Below are 23,966 nucleotides of genomic sequence, written 5' to 3'. Positions count from 1 at the left end.
TATAGGAAGACGGCATAAAAGGCAAGAACCAGGAAATTTATCAGACTAGACCCTGGAGAAGTTTGGAAGTTTGGATGTATAGAGAGGTTTTATGTGCTAATACATTTTATTTTAAGATGTTATACTTATGAGTGACTACATATTATATTTGTTTTTCTGGGTCTGGGTGGCCTCACTCAATATGATGCTCTCTGATCCATCAATTTTCCTGCAAATTTCAATATGTCATTATTTTTTCTGCTCTGTAGTACTCCATTGTGTAAATGTACCACATTTTCCTTATTCATTCTTTGGTCGAGGGGCATTTAGGTTGTGTCCAGGTTCTGGCTATGACAAACAATGATGCTATGAACAAACTTGACCACATGTCCTTGTGGCACGATTGAGCATCCTTTGGATATATATATATATATATATATATATATATATATATATATATATAACCAAAAGTGGTATTGCTGGGTCTTAAGGAGGGTTGTTTTCTAATTTTCTGAGAAATCACTACACTGACAGACAAAGGAGTTGTACCAGCTTGAATTCCCACTAGCAATGAAGGTCATTTGGGCCTGCTCTCACAGAAATTGCTTGTCTGGGGCTGTTTCTGCTGAGGTCCCTGACTCACTCCTGGTTTTACAGAAATCTCTGACTCAGGCCTGCTTTCTAGATGGTCACTCCTAGGTGGTATCTGCTCCTGTGGAGTTCACTGCCTCAGGCCTGTTCCAGTGAAAGTCATTGGCTCAGGTCTGTTTCCATAGATGTCCCCAGTCTGGGCATACGTCCGCAAAGGTCCCTGGCTTGGACCAGGTCCTGCAGAGGTCTCTGGCTGAAACCTACTCCCTTGGAGGTCCTGGACTTGCATCTAGACCTGCAAACATCTCTGGCTCTGGCCTACTCCCGTGGTGGTCTCTCCCTTGTGCCTGCTCCTGTGGAATTCGCTGCCTCAGGCCTGCTTTGGCAGAGGTCACTGTGGACATCCTCTATTTTTGATCACATAATCATGAATAGAAGACTTCCGTGTTTTACTCTTGCATTTGATGGTTTTGTGAAATTGTTCACAAAATTCTACAAATATTTTACTTAACATTTATTGATTTACTATGAAGGATAATATATGGGAATGTATACACAGGTGAAGAAGCCCATTGGAAATTTTCAGAGTTTGGAAAGCAAAGTTTTCTGTTTCTAAGGAATTGTTTGCATTACCTTCCAGGAATGTGAATGTGTCTACCAATTTGTACTCTAATCAAATCTCATGGTACAAGACCTTTTACAGAGTATAATCTTTAGCGATTTCACTTCCCAGAACTCAGTGAGTTTAGCTGAAAGTGTCAACCCTCTAATTACTTCATCTTTCTGAAAAATAATGAAGTAACTTCATAAGCATAAACTCAGTTATGATCCTTAAGTATTCATTATGAATAGAAAAAGTCAATCTATCATATAGGAGACTCCAAGAATTTTACATGCTTGGTACCTGGTACTAGAGACAAAGATCAAATATAATTCTTATTATATCACAAAAGAAAAGCAAGATCACATAAAATAAAAATATCTTGGTGCTACCTGGATATACGACTGTTAAACAAGAGGGATTACAATATGATATGAAAAAAGAATGTAAAAAATGGGTTCAAGTTTTACTATCACTCAAAGAAACAGCAGATTATGGAAAATCCGTTTTTATTTTAACAGTTATTTAGATATGTACAGCTATTTAGATTAGTTTGCAGAACAGGCATAAAAGAGTTTTTTAACACTAGGTGATATTTTTTGAGTGGGTACTGTAGGTATGACTCATTAAAGCTCTGGTCTAACAATAAAAAATTTAGAAAGATATATTGGCATTTTAGGTGCTGCATGTGAAGCATTTAGCAGCCCTTCTATCCAAGATCTCTGTGACTCTATCATTAAAATTGTCGATCTGACATGAATTGATTAAAAATATTTGTTGCTCATAGTTCATAGAAAGTATTTTTTCAGAAAATAAATGTTAAAATTTTTCATATTCATCTCACAACCTTAAGTATTGTGATATTTGAAATTTCATTATTCTACCAATATAGGTTGCATCTTTAATGACATTGAGTTTTGAAAGTGATACATGTGTGATATCAGATAAGTTGAATTTATTTTCACATAACTTGCCATTGCTGGTTCAAAAAATTTATTGCTATGTGAAAAAAAGTGATTCTAAATTTAGAGGATTAGATAAAGCCTGTATTTTGTTTTTCAAGTATTTGAGTTTGTCTCAACTGGTAACTTTTTGTTCCATACTGTTTAGACTGGGGTCAGTTGGCATTATTCAGGTGATATCTTATCTAGTATGAAGTTTCCAAGATGATTTTACTGACATGCTTGATGCTTCAGTGGGAACATATGCAAATGAAGTTCTACCTTGCTATGTGGTATCCATAGAATTTCTGTAATAATCCTAGTAAACAAGGAGCTATTCTAAGGAAAGATGTGTGTTCTCTCATACCAGCTACTGGACTATTGAAACAATTTACCCAAAATAATAATAATTTCTCTGAGAATCACATGCTGAAATAAGGAAAAGACTGAATTCTTTGTGTCAAGTACAGCAATAACTGTCTCCCAGGAAAAGACTATACACAGTTCTAACAATTTATTGAAACCCTTTGCAGGACAGCCCACACAATCGAGACAATGTTGTATCAATGGTGGGTAGGATCACAACTCAACCAACCAATGCTGAATTGCTTCTTAGCCTCTGTTTAAATTGGAGTCCTATATCTGAAGTCTAAAGATGGACCTGAAAGTCACTGGACCCATTTGTTTATTCCTCTTGCCAATGTAGCTATATTGGATGAATCTTTATTTGTTTTCTACTATTGTCTCCTTTAATGGCATATTCAGGCTGGAAGACCAAGCATAGCTTGTAGGGACTAACAGAACCCAGATTTTTATTCATAAATCTCTTGTGACAACTGAAAAGAATAACCAGAATTTGTATATGTCATTGTGTTGTGATTTGTTTCTCTGTATAAATTAAAGTATATAAAGCATAAAAACTTTTTGTATCATCTAGGTCTTCCTCAATTTCTTTCTTTAGCATGAAAAAAAATAAAGACATTTTTCATTTTCTTGGTCATACCTATTTCCAAGTATTTATTTATTCATTTATCTGTTTGTCTATTTATCTATTTATTTATATTATTGCTGTGGCACATGTGCCTGGAATTAATCCCCTTTTTATTTTTCAGAATGATTATGGCAATATACAAGAAAGAAGACTAATAATTTTTGTGTTAATTTTGTATCCTGCTAATTTGTCAAAAGTGTGTTTCAAATCTAATAGGTTTTGGTGTATTCTTTAGGGTCTCATATATACAGTCATACCTTCATCAAACAAGGATACTTTGATACCTTTTCTTATTTGTATTTATTCTATTTCCTTCTCTTGTCTTCATGCTCTAGCTAAGACTTCAAGTTGTGGATGGAATAACAGTGAAGAAAGTGGATGTCCTTGATAACTGATTTTTTTCTAATTGTTCTCCCTTTAATTTTATATTGGCACATGTAGCTTTTACTGTGTCAAGTTATGTTCCATCTATGCATAGTCTACACATAAAAGTGAGCATGAAGGCATGCTGGAATTTTCTGAATAAATTTCGGCATTAATTGAGTTAATCGTGGGGTTTTTTTTGTCCATTTATGTGATGTAAAGCATTTATTGCTTCTCATATGTTCAACCTTCCTGGCACAATGACTGTTGCTTAGATGTGATCTTGAATTTAGTTTCCCAATATTTTCTTGACATTTTGCCTCTGTGTTTATCAGGAAAAGTAGAGTTCAATTTTCTTTTTTTATTATTATTTCTCTTGATCTGGCTTAAATATCATCATAATACTGGCTTCTACACATGCATGCACACATGTATGCACATGCACCTGAACAAAAATATTCCCTCGAAAATATGCACACACACATGCACACATAAAATAATTTCAAAACATAAATATACATTTTAAAAAAGAAAACTCAATTTGACAACATGACTATTCAGAGGAACAACATCAATTGGTTGTCTCCTAGAGCTTGGTGATTTCACTACCCATGGGTTTGGACCATGTTTACAATACTAGGCAGGAAGTACCTCCTGTTGTTTAGGTCTCACATCCAATCAAAAGGACTATTATTTCTCTCATAAATAGTCTTGTTACTATTGCACCAGTGGGCACACTTTGCTTGGCCATTTAGTACTGCAGCATGCAATGTTCAGTGCTTTTCTCCCTCAGAGCTCTGCATAGCAACTTTCAGCACTATGAAATCCAGCCAGCAGGGAGAATTTCCCTGTCAGTTCCAGACTGATTTCTCTGTACTGCAATCAAATTGTGTTTTATCTCCAGCAACAGAATCTTACTACCTAGTAATGATGGGCAACCAAGAGCAATGACAGAAGCCTCTTATTTTGGGTGATGCTGGAGCCTCACTGACCAATAGCTAGCAGGACATACGCAATTGTTCATTTAATAATTCATATCTTCTGGGAGAAGCATCATTTCCTAATGCTGGATTTTTCTGTTCAGATTTTTAAAAAATACACCATTCCTAAGAAACTTATTTCTGATTTCGTGTGCGTGTGTGTGTGTGTGTTTATGCCATGTGCTTTCTTGTACTCAGAAACTAGATGAGTGTATTAGGTCCCCTGGAGCTAGAGCTAAAGGAGATTGTGTACAGACAGGTATACTTTGAAGGGAACTTGTTCGTAACCATTGAGCCAAGGAATTCAGCCAACTTTCAAGCTTTATTTAAAATATTATATTTTTAATTAGCTTACAACATATTAGTGCTTTATAAAAGTTCATTTCATATAGCATTAGTTTTGGTTAGCTCTCACTATAACCTTCCTATTACTCAACCTACTCACTTCAACCCAGCTTAAGCCTTTATTTAGCTCCATATATTTTCCCTTTGTGATGTTATATCACGTGTTTTCTGGAAGGTTCTCTTATTCACTTGTTATTTTAGTTACTTTCTGCTGCTATAATAAAACACCATGATCAAGGAAAACTACAGAAGAAACAATTTTTTTGGCTTACAGTTTCAGAGGGTTAGAGACAATAATGGAAGGTATAACATTTTAGTATGTGGCAGACACAGCATCACAAATAAGAAGCTGAGAGCTCATAGCCTTTTTAAATAAAATGTCTTAAAATTGATGTATAATTCTATCACTTTCCCCTTTCACTGTCTTCCTTCCAACTGGTTATAGGCTTTTTGCCCCTTCAAATTTATAACCTTCTCTTCTTTATTATTGTCATAAACATAAACACACATACACAGGCGTGTACATGCACACATATGTACATGTAATTTCAGAGCTCCTTTCCAGATGAAAGAAAAGAGGACATAGATCCAATCTTTTTATTGATAGAATATTTTAAAAATCCAGATATTTTTGCCTTGCCACATCATTTATTTTTGCTGACTTCACATTTTTATAGTTATATTTGTGTTTCATTGTATCTGTAACTCAAAAAACAAATTTCATATCAGGCTAGTGAAACTCCTAACAGAAAACAGTTCAATGCATTTTCATCTCTGCCCATTTGAAGCTGTTGTGTCAAGGCAGTTGTTCCTCTGATATTAGAAGACATTTTTAGCAGTGTACATACTTATCTGTTCATACTTTGATAATAAAAACCCTTGACCACTTTCAGTCACAAGAAAAATTTTATTTAATAATTAATATGCCTTTCCAGTATAATAATAAAAAGTTCTGACTTCATTCAAAATTAACAATCTCCTTTTACATAGTTCGTGTCTGCTTTAGGCTGTCTGGTTATAGTGGTGGGAAAGAGGTATTATTTCATGTTTGAGTTTCCATTGTGTCCTTATAAGCATCCTCTCCCCTAACTAAACTACCTCCAGAGTAGAGATGAGAAATTTTATGAGTAGGAAAGAGAACTAGAAGAATAGCATTATATGTGGTTATGCAGGTTGTGCATTTACCACTTACTCCCCTTTCCATGATCATTCTGGTGCTAAACATCAAAGACTCAACTTCACTGACAGAGAAGAAAGCTGAAATTTGGTCTTTATTTTCAAGGCAAATATTTAAGGTTGACTCTTTTAGAATGTTTCTTTTAAGCTTTTCCATTTTAATGATCAATGAGTGTAGTTTCTCATTTCTACTTTACTAAGAAATGTTTGATGTAGGTCATAGAAACAGCATAAAGTAAAGAATTGACTGATTTCACAATGACTGACAATCCGGAGCAATGAACTCTAAGTTTTATAAGACAACTACCAACCTAGATTATTGTACACAGCAAAAGTATAAGCTATATTTTAAATAAAAAGAAACACTTTACATGGTTCAAGTAGACTAAATGAATTAAAATCCAGCAGATATGCCATAAGCAAAATATGGGAAGAAATACTTATAATTGTAAAGAGGAATAGATAAAACCAAGAAACCGTTTAAGTAAACAAATAAATCTATAATGACTGAAAAACAACGTACTGACTGAAAATGCAAACAACATGACAACAGTCCTCACACCTATTTCAATACCAGTTTTAAATGTTGATGACCTCAATTATCCAATCAAATGATACAAGCTGACTGAATGGATTAAGAAACAAAATTATCCTTCTGTTGTCTATGGGAAATGCATCTTAGCTTTAAAGGTAGAGAGACCATATTAAAATGAAATGATGAAAAACAGGCACTCCAAATAAATGGGAGCAAAAAGAAACCAATTGTTATTGTATTAATATATAAAATTTAAATTTCAATTCAAGGCTAATTATAAGAGATAAAGAAAGACTCTTCATGCTAATCAAAGGAACATTTAACCACTAAGACATTACAAATTAAACATATATGAACCAAACCCTGGTGTGTCCAATTTCATAAAATGCAACAAAAAACATTTCTGCTAAATTAAAGACACAGACTAACATCAAACATTTAAAATACTTGATTTCCATACCCTACTTTCTCCAATAGATGGATCATTTTGTTAAAAAATAAACAGAGAAATATCAAAACTGAATGACATCATGCATCAAATATATCAATCAGATATCTGCATGACCTATTTAGCAGTTCATAGATGCTTCTATGATATGTACCATACCCTGGAGTACAGATCTTAGAAAAGTCAGATTAATTGAAATCAATCAATGTGTCTTATCTACACATAATGCAACAAACCTTAAAGAAGACAAGGAACAAATCTCTAGTAAATACACAAACTCATGAAAGCTAGGAAATTTATTGCTGAATGATGAATGGGTCAAAGAAGAAATCACAGAAGAAATAAAAACATAGAAATCTTCCTGGGAATAAATGAAAATGAAAACACAACACAACAAAACATATGGGAATCATTAACAGCAGTCCTGTGAGGGAAATTTATAGCTTTAAGTACCTAAAATAAAAAAGAAATCAAAAAGAGCACAAATAAATGACTTAATGATGAAACTCAAATATTTGGAAAAATAAGACCAACTTAAACCCAATACATTAGACAACAGGAAATAATACAAACTAGAGCAGAAAATAATGAAATTAAAAGAAATATGCCAATCAACAAAGCTAATGGCTGTTTTTTTAAGAAGATAAACAACATCCACTGACTCTTGACCCAAATAACCAGAAAATAGACAACCATGTGCCATGAGTGACTTCCTTGAAGCAAAGCAATTGCTTTATTGAGGTATTCAGCTGTGTGCTCTGACAAAAGACCATTCTAGCTGGTGGACCTTGGAGAATATTCATATACAGAACTGTGGATCAATGGAAGGTTTTCAAACAGCAATGAAGGAACCCCTCACTACTGGTTTGTGGAGCTGTGGGACATGGGACTATATGGCATCATTCTGAGAATTACAGAAGAGAAAGGATGAGCAATATAACCACCCATCGTTTTAGACAAATGCTCCAAAATCTAAGGCAATATAAGGGTAATTAGTTCCTGATGGATCGTATCATAGGAGCCATTAGGGACAACTGGTTATATCTAGCTATTTTCCTTAAAATACTAGGGCTGAGAAAACAACCTACAGGCGTTCTCTATATAGAAAACTGAAGATTCATGATGTGGTGTTTGATGCCTAGTACATAGGCCCAGATTGGACTGTATTTATACAAGAACTGAGAAAGAAAATGACTTAGCCATGAGGCTGGTTTGGAGAATTGGTGGCAGTGCTAAGCCCCATAGATGTGTGTGAGCTGTATAAAGTGGGGGAGGCTTTGAACCATCCAAAGAACATAGATGTTCAAATAAAAGTAAATAGTGAGTGAGATGGGAGGGTTTCAGGCAAAGGGACTGATTATCAAATGAAAATCTCAAGTCAAGCATCTTCCTGTGAATTATTGATCAAGGGAGCCAATAGACAACTAAATAGTGACAGCCTTTTGCCATTTTCCTGGTTCCCATTATAATATTCTAACTGCATGGTAAGACATTATTGCTGAAGACATCCTATTCCTTGATTACATGATATAGAGAACTCAATCTTGTAATGACCAGGTGATTCTCCCTCATTATTAACTTTCATAGTTCTGGAAAGTTCTATACATGATTTTGGGAGAAAGAAAATACCAACAGAGTTATCAAATACAGGACAATACATCCTGCAATGTTCACTCGCCTTTTAATACAGTCTGTCATTAAAGACACAACTATTATTTGGGGTGTTATGGTAAAAATAAAATGCCACAGGTCCCAAAGTGGTGGCAGTGGGCAGCAGGCATGAGACCACCACAGGCCATGAAGGCCATGGTCCTAGGCAGGGAACCTCGTGGCAGATGAGAGATAGAGACCTATTAGGCATGCCATGCAAAGAAAGTGGGTATTTATCTAGTGGTTTATGGAAGGGAAGGGGAAAGGGAGAGGGAAAGAGAGGCAGAGAGAGAAAAAGAGAATGAGAGAGGAGCAGGACGGAGAGGAGGTAGAGGGGAGAAGGGAGAGATGCAAAAGCTGCCTTTTTAGGAGAGAGAGGAAAAGGAAGGAACTCAGGCTGGAAGCATAAGGAAAATTTGCTTGCCACAGGGCAGGGGGGGGTAGTTTTGTGGTGGTGGTGGTGGTGTGGGCAGGGCTTGTCTCTTAAAGAGACAGGACAGACCATTACATGGGATAACTAGTACTAATAGAATGTGAGGCCCATTTCACTAGATGGAATTTCATGCCTAGCATGTAATCCTGGTCAAAACCCCATGACTTAGGACAGTGATTCTCAAACTACCTAAGGCTGTGACCCTTTAATTTCTCCTGTTGTGGTGGAATGGCTATCATAAAATTCATTTGCTTTGTAATTTTACTACTGTTATGAATCATAATGTAAATGTTATAGAGACAGAGGTCTGTTTAAGTGTTCATGGCCCACAGGTTCAGATCTACTGGCTTAGGAGGTGATAGGGCCTAGGGTGGAAACTTTTATTGTTTTACTAACTGGTCATGCCGTGAACTTGCCTTCTATATATTTATGTTTATTCCTTTAATCTTTGTTGCTACCAACCTGAGAGAAGTTTGTTTTCACAGTTGGCAGTGGCCATTGGAGATATGCATAACCCATCAGTATGCTGAGAATAGCGTTCTAAGTGTTCAGTCTTGAAGATCACATCTTTATCAACACTCCAGTCTCCTCGTAGCTTAGAAAATGTTGTGGAAGTGAGGGTCAAAACAATATAAGAGTGAAAGGATGTGTAGGAGTATTGTTAAATACTGTTTTTATGATATTGCATAACTATGTCATTCATGAATTCACACCAGCTATGGTTACCTACAGAAGACCTGCACAAGAGAAAGCCAGTCAAAATTACCATCACAAATGGGGAGGCAACTCTCCAAACTCCATCCCTTAATGATGACATATTGATGTTGGATAGCTACCAATCATTCTTCTTTGCTTGTGTGCCTTTCACCACACCATCATTTCTTATGCTCCAGTAGATAGCTCTACACCCATGCACTTATGGGCAGGACTAATTGGACTTAGTAAGTTATCGAGGTGGGGTAGAATTTAGGAGGTGACCGTGTGGATATAAAGAGAATTAGAGAAAAAGAGGTGTGTATATGATCAGAATTCATTGTGTACATGTGTATAATTCTCAGAGATAAAAGATATAATTGGGCCAGGCTGTGGTGGTGCACGCCTTTAATCCCAGCACTCGGGAGGCAGAGGCAGGCGGATCTCTGTGAGTTCGAGGCCAGCCTGGTCTACAAGAGCTAGTTCCAGGACAGGAACCAAAAGCTACAGAGAAACCCTGTCTTGAAAAAAAAAGATATAATTGAAAAACAATAAGAGGAGGTACAGTGCTTGCCTTTTAGCTTAAAGAAAATTCAGTCTGTATTACTTCAATGTGTGCTATGAACTTTGCTTAATAGAAATGTGATACTTCTATAGCTATAGTATTCAGAGATTTTATAATGAAGAGATAGAGAGATTTATAAAATGTTTTTCATGAATCAATTGAGAATATGGTTTTAAAAGTTTATTCTATTTATGTCTTGTATTATATATGTTGACTATTTTCTGCATTTTAGAAGGAAACCAACATAATATTTTGATGGAGTTTTAAATTTGATTTGTTACTATTTTTGAACATTTAATATATTTTTCTTGCTTTGGGGAAATTACATCCATATATACAGTACGGTTATATCATTTTCATATCTCTTATTCTCCTGACAACTCTTCTCTTTCTTCCCATCACTCTCTCTCAGATTTGTGTGTATGTGTGTGTGTATGTTTGTATGTGTGTATGCATGTTTGCATAACTTAATAAGTTCATTTACTGCTGCTTGCTTGTACATGTGTTTAAGGTTGATTGGATTAGGGAGATAATGACTTAAAAAAACTGATTCACCCTCTATCAGCAATTATTGATTACCTATAGCTCTTGATTTAGGAATAAGATAAAGTGAAATTTTTTACCTCCACATTGGCATGTCAAGTGGTGTTATAATTACAGATTTCTTGTTCAGAAAGCAGTAATGTTGAGACTTTATGGGTTGAACTGCCTGGTCATGTCTAGTAGACACTATCTCAAAGCAAGTGATCTGGTCCTCGGTTATTATAATCCTTATGTCATTTTTGTAAAGTTCCCTAGGCCTTAGGTGCTAGGATGTGTTGTATATGTACTAATTGAGGCTGATCAACACACAGTCACTTGATCTCTCTGTTTTAACCAGCTTTGGCTTTGTATGATGGTCTCCATTTGCTGAAATGAAATTTTTTTTCATTTTGAATGAGTGGTAAAAGGTATACATATCTGTAGTTATAAGTATTTAGAATACAGTTATAAGCTACCCTGGAAAATAGTATTAATTTCTTCTCCAGGTACTATGACATCTCTAAAAGTTGGTTGTTGTCTAGGATTACAGTACCAGTTCTCAGTTCCCTCATCCTGAGTGGACCTTGAGTTCATGACTCCTGTCACAAGTGCCATTATTGCACTATTGGAAATAACTTTTCAAGCCAATAATCATTGAGGTTCACAGGTTTAACAGCTGGGTAGGGCTATTGATTTATTTTCTCTCTTGGCAATGTGTATAATACTTTTTTACACAAGGGCTGGATCTCAGGAAGGATGCTTGCAGATTAGTTCCAATTGGATTCTTCCAAGTCCTGTGTCAGAATTATATGGTGTCTTTAGCAATAAGACCATGTTTTCAACTTCTGAAAGACAAGTAAGGACAAATAAATAGCTTTTTGAGTTTTGAGAGACTTTTGGATCCAATAACTAAGAGGGACATTTTGCTTCCCTGGAATTCGGTTATTTGTTTCATAGTCTGTGACTCCTGGGGGAGAAGTATAGCCCTTTGTATCATAATAACATTACATTCACACACACAAAAATAAGTAAATATTAGTGTTATTCATTTTTCTTTTCTCCTCATCCATTTGTATTACCCTCCCTCCTTTTCTCTTAATAAATACCTTTTCCTAATTTTCTTCTTCTCCTCTTTTTATAGTACCAGATTTCCCCTATCCTTCTCTCTAGAGCTCAGCACTTTTGAGAATTTTTATATCTATGTTAACCAGAGTTACTAGTCTATAGTTTTCTATGTATTTTGTGTTATTGTCAGATTTTTGTAATGGGAACATACTGGCAACTTAGCTTAAATGTGGAAGTGCTGTTCCCTTATGATTTAATTTAAAATTTGAAAATTTTGAATTATTTATAATTATTAATAGATATATATTTGTGTTGGGGAAGGGGGATATATGCACCTGAGTGAAGGAGCCCACAGAGGCCAGGATGCTAGATTCCCCTGGAAATGGTTACACATCCCCAGATTTGGTGCTGAGAATTGAACATGGGACTTCTAGAAGAGAAATACTTAATCACTGAGCCATCTCCCCAGTCCTGCCTTGTAATTTTCAAGGACAATTTGATAAGGATCTATATTAGAGCTTGTTTATAAAGTTTGGTAAATGTTAACAATAATATCATCTAGTTGTCACAGACCTTCATTTGAAATACTATTAAATTACAGCTCCAATTTCTCTGTATTTATTTTTGGTCGTGTGTGTGTGTGTGTGTGTGTGTGTGTGTGTGTGTGTGTGTGTGTGAATAATATTCTCTCGCTTTGAATTTTTTATTGACTATAGTTTTTCCTTATAGGAGCCCACAGAAGTAGATTCATTCTACCTTGACTAAAGGTCAGAGAGTTCAGGCAGTTTTTCTCCTTCAAGATTACTGACAGGAGATTTAATTTAAGGTGTGGCTACTAACAGATATCTTTTTATTTTATTTTAATGATTTTTATTGTGCTCTACATTTTTTTCTCTGCTCCCTTTCCTGCCTCTCTCCTCCCTATGCTTCCTCGCCTCTCTCAAGGTCCCCATGCTCCTAATTTACTCAAGAGAACTTGTCTTTTTTTACTTCCCACGTAGATTAGATCTATGCATGTCTCGCTTAGGGTCCTCATTGTTGTCTAGATTCTCTGGGGTTGTGAATTGTAGGGTGGTTTTCTTTGCTTTATGTTTAAAAGCCACGTATGAGTGAGAACATGTGATAATTGTCTTGACATAGGGTATGGTTATTTGGTGTTTGGGGTGTTAATATAGCCCAAAGAAATGGATCCATTTCACCTTGAGTAAAGGTCAAAGAGTTCAGGCTTAATTTTGTTCCTTCAAGGTTATTGACAAGAGATTTAATTTAAGGTGTGGCTACTAACAAAGATATCTTGACCTAGGGTATGTTTACTTGGTGTTTTGACTATTAAGATGGTAATCATATTGTTTGTTCCTTGTAGCATGGTTAAAAAAAAACCTTTTGCTCTCTTCCCTTTTTTTTGGATGGGGTATTTAAAGATCATAAGAAATAAATACTGGTGCATTGAGTATTCATTGGATTGCCCTCCTAGTACTATGCTATGTTTCTGTATTTCTTTCATATTTCTGTTTCTCTTGCCTAACATTCCTAATCCTCACACACCTACCCAGGAATGTACAAACCTATGGAGGTTTGACTACTACAGGTGGCACCCAATATAAGGCTACGGCACATAGTGCCATAGCATGGGGCTCATGACAGATAAACAATGACAGATGGTGCCTGAACATGTGGCTAGTGGTACAGGAGAGAACGTGATGGACAACATAGATGAATAAGACAATGCAGATACAGAAGTAATAGATGGGCACTCGGATAAGTAATTACAATAAAAAGGTGGTAATGCTTATTGGGAGTAAAATTGTATATAACTGTAGATATGGAACTAGGAAATAGTATTTGGCTGTCAAATACATTTGCCTGGGTACATTTTGATAGCCAGGAGAACTGGTATAGTGCAGAAACAAGTACAGAAATTTTAGAATTTGTAGAATTTGTAAATCTCCCCCTGGCATGCTGGCGGTACAGCTGCTGCTATTTTCAGGCTATTATTGAGCTTGGAGAAATAAAAGTGGTGCACCTGTGCTGTGACTGACTTTGCAAGAAGCGTCCGCCACCACTGGCCTCCAGCAGACCGTTGATGCCTTCAGGAACTGCTGCTGCAGCCACAGCCAGTAAGTCTCTGGTTTGTGGTAGGAACACTGAGCCACAGAGAGTGCAGATGCACCCTGCATGACCCAACAGACAGTTGCACACCAAGATCCCTGCTTCCTGGCAGGAGAGCCAAGCAGCAAAGAATGTATCTATCTGCGATAGCCTGGCAGAGAGCTGCTCACTGCAGCCTCAAGGAATCAAGCATCCAATAATGCTAATGTAATATGCAAAGCTTCTTTAAGGCCTTTTAGAAAGAAAGGTGACATCTCTGATTATATTCAGATTTGTTCAGATATTGGTCCTTTGTATACACAGGGAATGGCTATAGCTGCTGCTTTATAGGGAAATATAGTTAAAGATGTTATTTCCCAACAAAGAAATCAAAGCCCAGAGAGAAGGAGTGGTGCATGGCCTCCTGGAAGCTGGAAAGGGTGTGGTCCAATGGGACGTCCTGTGAAGCATTGTCCTGATAGGAGAATAAGCCTAGGTGTGAGGAAGGAATTGAGATTATACCAGAGATACAGGAGAGGAAAACCTTGAACTAATGAATGCAGATCAAAGAGAGATGCCCAAGGGAATCCCCGTCCAGAAAATGTGCAGAGGGTCCCACCTCAGATGCCAAGACAAATCTATGGGGTGATTCATCAGTCTGTTCCCCCACAAGGGAATCCATTCATTCAGGACCTTTGCAGAGCAATCCCAGGCAGTGCAAGAGTTTGATCTCAGCTCTTCAATTTACAGTTTTAACTCTTGAAATGGGTATACAAGTTCTCCCCACTGGGGTTTATAGACCTTTATCAGAAGCCACTGTAGGATTATTATTGGGGAGAAGTAGCAAGGAATCCTTGTTTTTCCCAGAGTCATTAATGCTGATTTTGAAGGAGAAATCAAGGTTATAACTCAATCATTTAATGGAATTTCTATGGTAAAGACAGACCAGAGAGTTGCACAATTAATTGTACTTCCTAAAGGGATACTAGAAATAAAGTTTAAGGGAAGCAATAGAGAAGCTGGGTTTCGTTTCATCTGATACTTACTGGCTACAAGCAATAAGTCTACAGTGAGCAGAACTCACTTTGTTTATAAATGGAAAAAAAGCTTTTCTGGTCTTCTACATACCGGTGCAGATATTTCTGTTATAACTGCCTCTCAATGGTCTTCAAGGTGGCCCAAAATGGAGACTATTGCAAAGTTACAAGGGATTGGACAAACTTAAAATCCTGGACAAATTAGTAATGAGTTTTACTGGAGAGATAGAGGAAATCATAAAGGAAATTTTCGGCCAAACACTGTTCCTCATTTACCTGCTAATTTGTAGGACCAAGACATTAAGACCCGGATAAGGATATATTTATATTCCCCCAACACAGTTATTGCTAATCAAATGTTCCAACAAGGGTTGTTTTCCAATCAAGGGCTGGGCATAAGTAACAAAAGGCCTCCCAGGGCAGGATTAGGTTATTTTTAGGAGAGGTACTGAAAATCCTGTACTCCATTCAGAATTAATTATCTAGAAAAGTGACAAGCCTGTATGGGCAAATCAGTGACCTCTAACAGAAAAATTATAAGCTGCCCAGCAGTTAATGCAGGAACATTTGGATAATGGTGACATTACATTCCAATTCCCCATGAAATTCTCCTAGTTTGTGAATAAAAAGAAACGAGGAAAATGGAGGTTGATATAAGATTTAAGAGAGATTAATCAGACCATGCAGCTGATTGGAGCTTTACAGCCTGAGTTGCCCCAAATACACCAGTAAGATTATTTTAGATTTAAAGAATTATGTTTTAACATCCCTTTGACACCACAAGATTGTCAAAGAATTGCACTTAGTATTCCATCAGTTAATTTCAAGGAACCAATGAGAAGGTAACATTGGAGTGTCTTGCCTCAGGGTATAGCAAACAGTACTACATTGTGCCGGAAATTTGTGACTCAGGCTATATAAAGTGTCAGAAATCAATTTCCACAAGTTTATATTTTTCATTTATGGATGTTATCTTGCTTGCTCATAAAAATAAAAGAATTTTTCTTGAGATATTTGGCTACATTTAGCAGAGTCTTACCCATGCAGGGTTAGTACTTGCCCCAGAGAAAGTACAAAGGCACCTACATTTCCAGTATTTAGGTCATATATCTTAAAGAAATTAAATCTCAGAAATTAGAATTTAGAAAGGGATAATGTACAGACTATGAATGATTTTCAGAGATTGTAAGGAAATATTCAGTGGCTGAAACCTGATTTAAAATATTCTACATGAGATCTCAAGCCATTAAGTAAAATCCCTAATGGGAACAATGATCCAAGTTCCACCAGACACCTTATAGACACTGCAAGACAGAGAATGGAGTGGATCAAACATGCAACACAGAAACAACAGGTACATTATATTATTTATGATTAACCTTGTATATTACCTATAAAACTCATTCCTACTATAGTATTATGGAAAAATAGTCCTCTTTAATGGATACATCTTCCCATTTTGCCAGTCAAAGTATTAAACCCCTATTTTGAAGCAGTAGCTTGTTTAGTACAGAAAAGCCAGTTGGAATCTAGGTGATTATTGGTAGGAAGCCTAATGTTATCAATGTTCATTATATTAAAAAACAGTTTGATTGACTATTTCAAAATAACAATTTTTGGGCAATTTTGTTTGCTCAATTTGTAAGCCAAATTGATAATATTTTTCCAGCTAATTGATTGCTGCAATCCATAAAATTACATTCCTCTATTTTCCCAAAAATTGTAATGAAAGATTGCTTAAAGAATGCTCTGTTAGTTTTTACAGATGTTTCTTCCAGTAGAAGACCAGCATGTGTTTTTAGTGGTAAAGAATATGTAGTGAAAACATCCAGCCTCAGCTCAAATAGTTGAGCAGTGAGCTGTTGCTATAGTATTCAAGATTTTTGCAAATAGGACATTTAGTTTATATATTGTCAGGCAGTACCTCTTTAAAGTTCTTGAGGTAAAAGGAAAAGTTCTATGAATTAGGTGTAATGGTTTAAGTAAAATGCTGCAGGTCCCTGAGTGGCAGTAGTGGGCAGCAGGCCTTGAGACCATGCCATAGGTCACTGAGCATCAGCAGGCAGTGGGCAGCAGGTCCAGAGACCACAGCAGGCCACAACAGCAACCCGGTCCCAGGCAGGAAGCTGTGTGGCTGGTTAGAGACAGAGATGGATAGGCATGCCAAGTACAGTGAAGTTGGATATTTATTTAGTGGGTTATGGAAGGGAAGAGGAGAAGGGGGAAGAGCAGATAGTAAGAGAAAGAGAAAAAACAGAGTGAGAAACAAAGAGGTAAAGGGGGAGAAATTGGAGAAGGAAGAGACAGAAGCAGCCTCTGAGAGAGAGAGGGAGAGAGAGAGAGAGAAAGAAAGAGAGAGAGAGAGAGAAAGAAAGAGAGAGAGAGAGAGAGAGAGAGAGAGAGAGAGAGGAAAAGACTCAAGCTGGAAGCTGAAGATCAGCTTGCCTTGGCAGCCTCAGGAGGCATGAGGGAGTGGGCATGGCTTGTCTCTTAAAGGAATAGGATAGACCATTACATTAGGACTAGTAATAATCAGGTTAAAATGCTGTTTCAGCAAATTCAAGATGCCATTCATTGAAGAAAACTGCCATGCTTGTGGATCATTTTAAAACACATTCAAATCTTTCTGGTCCATTTATTGAAGGTTATGCTTTAGCTGATAAACTTAATCAGTTGATTGTTTTATGTCACGTTGAGCTTGCTCAGTGATAACATGCTTTACATCATCAAAATAGTTAAAGTTTGAAAAAACAATTTGTATTACCAAGAGAAATTGCTCATCAGATTGTTAAACAATGTGATACATGCCCACAATATTTACCTGTACCTCATCTGGGAGTAAATCCTCAAGGTTTGCTTCCTAATCATTTATGGCAAATGGATGTTATTCATGTTATAGAACTTGACAAATTAAGATATGTGCATGTGACAATTAATACATATTCCGGTTTCTTAGTAGCCTCTGCACAGACTGAAGAAGTCCCCAAGCATGTAATAACTCATTGCTTAAACTGTTTTCCATATATGGGAATCCCTAAAATTATAAAGATGGATAATGGGTCCACATATGTTAGTAAAACATTTCAGCAATTTGTTTCCAATGGAATACTGAACATAAAACAGACATTCCTTATAATCCTCAAGGACAAGGAATTGTGGAGTGTGCCCATGGCTCCTTGAAAACACAAATTCAAAAGATAATGCCTTAAATCATGCCTTCTTACTCTAAATTTCTTGAATGTGCATACCTGTGAGTAATCTGCCACAGATGGATTTTGGCATAAAGGCACTAGAGAGACCTTCATCAAAGCAAAATGGAAAGACACTAGCACTGGATTATTGACAGGACCTGACCCCGTTTTAATACAGTATTGAGGACATGTTGTGTTTTTTTTCCCCCACAGGACACAAGAATGAGGCATGATGGTATCCAGAATGATTGGTCTGGTATGTGCCACAGAAGGATGCTGGCTCTGATTGCATCATAGCTGCTAGTGCCCACGAAAGAGTAGGAGTGAGACTTCTGAACCTGCATTTTTGATTCTCTAATATCATGCTGCAGTCTGAGAAAGGAAGTAAGATCAAGGTAATGGCTGGTGATTCCCAGATTCTTGGTGGACCTACTACACAAACTTCCAGACCTTAGTGAGATCAATTTGTTTTGGAGGCAGGCAGCCCAAGAACACTGACTGATTGTTTGGTAGTTTATCCTTACTATATATTGGGACACAGAACTCATTTTGCCAGTTGAATTAAGTTGGCTTTTGAAATAAAAAACCTCAGAACTGAGACCTGAGAACATTTCCTCTCTGCTAGATAGAGACTTTTTAAAGCACTGGAACACTATTATGGATGCAGAGACTGACTGAAGCAAGTCCCTACTTAGAAATGAGGAGGAATGGCATGAAACTGTGATGCTACTCAGAGACTGGGGCAGTTTGAACTTATATTTGAAATTGAAAATCAGCAATACAATTGGACTATAGTAAAGGAAAAAGACTTATAGTTGACCAATCACAGAAATCTTTTTTTTATCTTTTGACTAGAACAGGCTTAAGGGAATCATAATTTGACAAATTATGTGCTTATTGTTAATTTCTGTACTAGAATTATAGTATTGACCTGTTAATGTTTGTAACTGTTTTGGTTCACTATGAAGATGTTATTGATTAGAAAAATGTTAGAGCTTATCTGAAAAAAATGACAAAATATCATCAAGTTCCTAAACTTAATATGTATAATAAGACAAATTTGGATTTTGATGCAGTTAAAAACTGTTAAAGACATCCTGTACCAATTTAAAAAGATCATTCTATCTTGGTTATCCTGGGCTCCTTTATTAGGAGATGTTCTGGGCGTTGCAGCATGTATATCACAAATCATTATCTGCTTGCATATGATTTTAGTTGTTGCTGAACTCTCTTGACAGAAAGCTGGCTCAGAAGTGCACAGTTTTAGAGATGCTCTCTCCTTTAACCCTAGATCTTTTTTCCTCCAGGTAACCAAAGAAAAACAGGACATACATTATAAAATGTATGTATCAATGATGGTTAAGTCTGGAAAGTGGAAGAAGGCTACCTAATTCAGGCACAGTCGTCTGTCCTGTAGTAAAGGACAGGCTTTAATAAATTAATTAAAATGGGAGGAATATGTGGGAGCCCACAGAAGTAGATCCATTCTACCTTGACTAAAGGTCAGAGAGTTCAGACCTAGTCTTGCCCCTTTGAGGTTGTTGGCAGGAGATTTAACTTCAGGTGTGAGTACTAACAAAGATATCTTGACCTAAGGTGTGTTTACTTGGTGTATTTTCTATTAAGGTGGTAATCACATTGTTTGTTCCTTGTATTATGATAAAAATTCTTTTGCTTTTTTTTGTTTTTTTTGGATTGGGGTATTTAAAGATCATAAGAAATAAACACGTGAACATTAAGTATTCATTGGATTGCCCTCCTGGTACTATCCTGTGTCTCTGTATTTCTGTTCCTTTTGCCTTATATTCCTAATCTTCATGCCCTTACCCTGGAATGTAAGAATCTGCTGAGGCTTGACCCCACATTTTATTCTATATATTCTGATTTTAGTTTCCCTTCCAACTCCTCTCAGATACCCCCTAAATTCACTCAACAAAATATACTCACTTTATTTTCTCCCCTTTTTTAATAAAACAAGCAAATATCTGAAAATAATACACACATACACACATATATTTTTATACATAATACTCACACATATGTATATATACATATAAAGGCTTGTTGGGTAGTCATGTCATGTGCCTTTATCTCAGCACTCAGATAGCAGAGGCAGGTGAATCTCTGAGTTCAAGATCAGCCTGGTATACAGAGCAATTTCCAGGACAGCCAGCGCGACACAGAAGAAACTTTGTCTCAAAACAACAAAACAAATGAAGAAATAAAATAAGATACAACAAAAACAAACAATATGAAATAGGACAAAATAAATAAATAGGAGGAAAATTTACAAAGTAATAGCACAAAACACATCTAAATGCAGAGACATGGACATTTGCACACACAGCAGTCCCATAAAACACTTTTGGGAGTTCTACCATCCAGATCCCAAATAAATTATATAGCAAGTCTTACTCTTTCTTACAAAACCAGCCTTAACTTGGCTTGTTTCTAGCCAGTTTTTCTTAACTTATCTCATCTACCTTTTGCCTCTGGGACTTTTCATTTTCTTACTTCTGTACATCTTACTTGAATACTTACCCTGTGGCTGGCTGGGTGGCTGGGTGACTGACTCCCAGTAACTGCTCTTCTTGTTCTTTTGCTTTTCCTTCTCCAGATTTTTTCCTTCTCTTTATTCTTTTTACCTGCCAGCCCTGTCTAATCTTTATCCTGCCTCACTATTGGATGTTCAACTCTTTATTAGACAGTAACATGTTTGAGACAGCTTCACAGAGTTAAAAATAACATAAAAGAATATGACAAATCTTTGTATCATTAATACAAATGTTTCACACTATAAACAAATGTAACACATCTTAAAATCATATCCTATGACAGAAAAGTGAGAATAAAGAAAAATAACTCATAGACAAAGTATTACAAGATAAGGAAATTTTAAAATTTCATTGTTTTGTGGTGGCCATCTACTGCTGGAAATGGAGTCTGTACTTAGTGGTTTGTATCCCTCAGTGAGATGACATTGGAGAAAACTAATTTTTCCATTGTGAGTGATTAATCAGTTGGAGATAGCTTCTGAGTTAATAATGGGAATTCAGAACACTTCAAATCTAAGGCCTGATTCCCCATCTTGTGCAGAACCTTGAAGGCCTTGTGCATGGTACCATAATTTCCAGGGCATCATATGTGCCTTATCCTCTGTGTTTGAAAAGCCTTGTTTTCTTGATGCTCTCCATAACCACTTGCTCTTAGTATTTTTCCACCTTTTCCAAAGGGCTCTCTGAGCAGTGGGGTTTGATAAAGATATCCCTTTTATAACTGAGTATTATAAGGTCTGTCACTATTTGTACATTGTACAGCTGTAAGTCTCATTTTTGTTTCAATATACTGTATGAGGAAGCTTCATTAACAATGACTGAGCAAGACACTGACTGACCTATGGATATAGTATAATATCATCAGGAGTCATTTTATTGTATGTGCTTCTAATAGAACAATATTTTGATTTCCCTTAGATCCCTTTTGTGTCTTGTCTCAGGTCCATGGTCACTTGATCAGTGTTAGTATAGATTCTATCTATTATAGTGAGCCTTAAATTCAACTATTTATTGGTTCATTACTCTGACAAGATTTTGATTATTTTTTTATTATTTATTTATTTAATAAAGATTTCTAACTGCTCCCTGACACCGGCTCCCATTTCCCTCCCCCTACCCAGATCAAGCACCCCTCCCTCGCCAGCCCGAAGAGCAATCAGGGTTTCCTGCCCTGTGGGAAGTCCAAGGACCCCCCACCTCCATCCAGGTCTAGTAAGGTGAGCATCCAAACTGCCTAGGCTCCCACAAAGCCAGTATGTGCAGTAGGATCAAAAACCCAGTGCCATTGTTCTTGAGTTCTCAGCAGTCCTCATTGTCCGCTATGTTCAGCAAGTCCGGTTTTTTTCCCATGCTTTTTCAAACCCAGGCCAGCTGGCCTTGATGTGTTCTCCATAGAACATCCCCATTGTCTCAGTGTGTGGGTGCACTCCTCGCGGTCCTGAGCTCCTTGCTCATGCTCTCTCTCCTTCTGCTCCTGATTTGGACCTTGAGATTTCAGTCTGGTGCTCCAATGTGGGTTTCTGTCTCTGTCTCCTTTCATAGCTTGATGAAGGTTAATATTCAGGAGGATGCCTATGTTTTTCTTTGGGTTCACCTTCTTATTTAGCTTCTCTAGGATCAAGAATTATAGGCTCAATGTCCTTTATTTATTGCTAGAAACCAAATATGAGTGACTACATCCCATGTTCCTCTTTTTGGGTCTGGCTTACCTCACCCATGATAGTGTTTTCTATTTCCATCCATTTGCATGCAAAATTGAAGAAGTCATTGTTTTTTACTGCTGAGTAGTACTCTAATATGTATATATTCCATACTATCTTCATCCATTCTTCCTTTGAATGGCATCTAGGTTGTTTCCAGGTTCTGGCTATTACAAACAATGCTGCTATGAACATAGTTGAGCATATACTTTTGTTGTATGATAGGGCATCTCTTGGGTATATTCCCAAGAGTGGTATTTCTGGGTCCAGGGGTAGGTTGATTCTGAATTTCTTGAGAAACCGCCACACTGCTTTCCAAAGTGGTTGCACAAGTTTGCATTCCCACCAGCAATGGATGAGTGTACCCCTTTCTCCACAACCTCTCCAGCAAAGGCTATCATTGGTGTTTTTTATTTTAGCCAGTCTGACAGTTGTAAGACCAATTCCTACATATAACCCCAGCATCACAGACATTAAGGGCATCATTGAATAAATGGGACCTCCTGAGACTGAGAAGCTTCTGTAAAGCAAAGGCCACTGTCACTAAGACAAAAAGGCAACCCACTGACTGGGAGAAGATCTTCACCAACCCCGCAACTGACAAAGGTCTGATCTCCAAAATACATAAAAAACTCAAGAAACTAGACTGTAAAAGGCTGATCAACCCAATTATAAAATGGGGCACTGAGCTGAACAGAGAATTCTCAACAGAAGAAGTTCAAATGGCCAAAAGACACTTAAGATCATGCTCAACTTCCCTAGCGATCAGGGAAATGCAAATTAAGACAACCCTGACAAGATTTGTAATACCATTTTACTAGCATATCTGAAAGCAGGTCACCATTGTCGATCAAAGGGTTTGTAGCTGGGTTGGTGTTTATCTTTCTCCTTTGGTAATGAACAGAGTATCTTCCAGTACCATGAACAATACTCAAAAGTTGTTAAGGCTCAGGTAGGCACAAGCTCAATTCCTCTATGTTCAGTGAATTGTGTAGGTGTTGTCACCAGCAATAGTGTATAACTATTAGTTTGCAGAGAGCAACCATTAGCTTTGACAATAGCCTGGATTGTTTGGTGGTACTCCAGCGATCCCTTTAATCAACAACTCTTATAGATAAAACCCATTTATGAAATGGAATATTTCATTTGGTGTCAAGAGATATCTAGCTGGGGCTCTGTCTCCCCTGTAATTTGGTGATTCTCTTTAAATTTTTTCATATATGTCCATGTTTTAAGAAACTTCAATTGTATTATTTCCACACAATCCCTAAATTATCCTTAGTTTTAGCTGATTCTCTCTGTAGTCTCTTCATCCCCATGATTTTCCCTTCATAGGGAAATAAATCTATTCACCACCTCTGATCCCTTGCTCTATACATGATCTCTGTGGTTATATGGATTGTAGCCTGCTTACCAAAGACTTCACAGGTAACATTCACATCTAAGCTATACACACTATATCTGTCTTTGTGGGTCTGTGTTAATTCACTCAGTATGTTTTTTTCTAACTCTATTCA

This window comes from Microtus pennsylvanicus, chromosome X (genome assembly GCF_037038515.1).
Source record: "Microtus pennsylvanicus isolate mMicPen1 chromosome X, mMicPen1.hap1, whole genome shotgun sequence".
Taxonomy (NCBI): Eukaryota; Metazoa; Chordata; class Mammalia; order Rodentia; family Cricetidae; genus Microtus; species Microtus pennsylvanicus.
Note: the sequence above shows the minus strand (reverse complement) of the source record.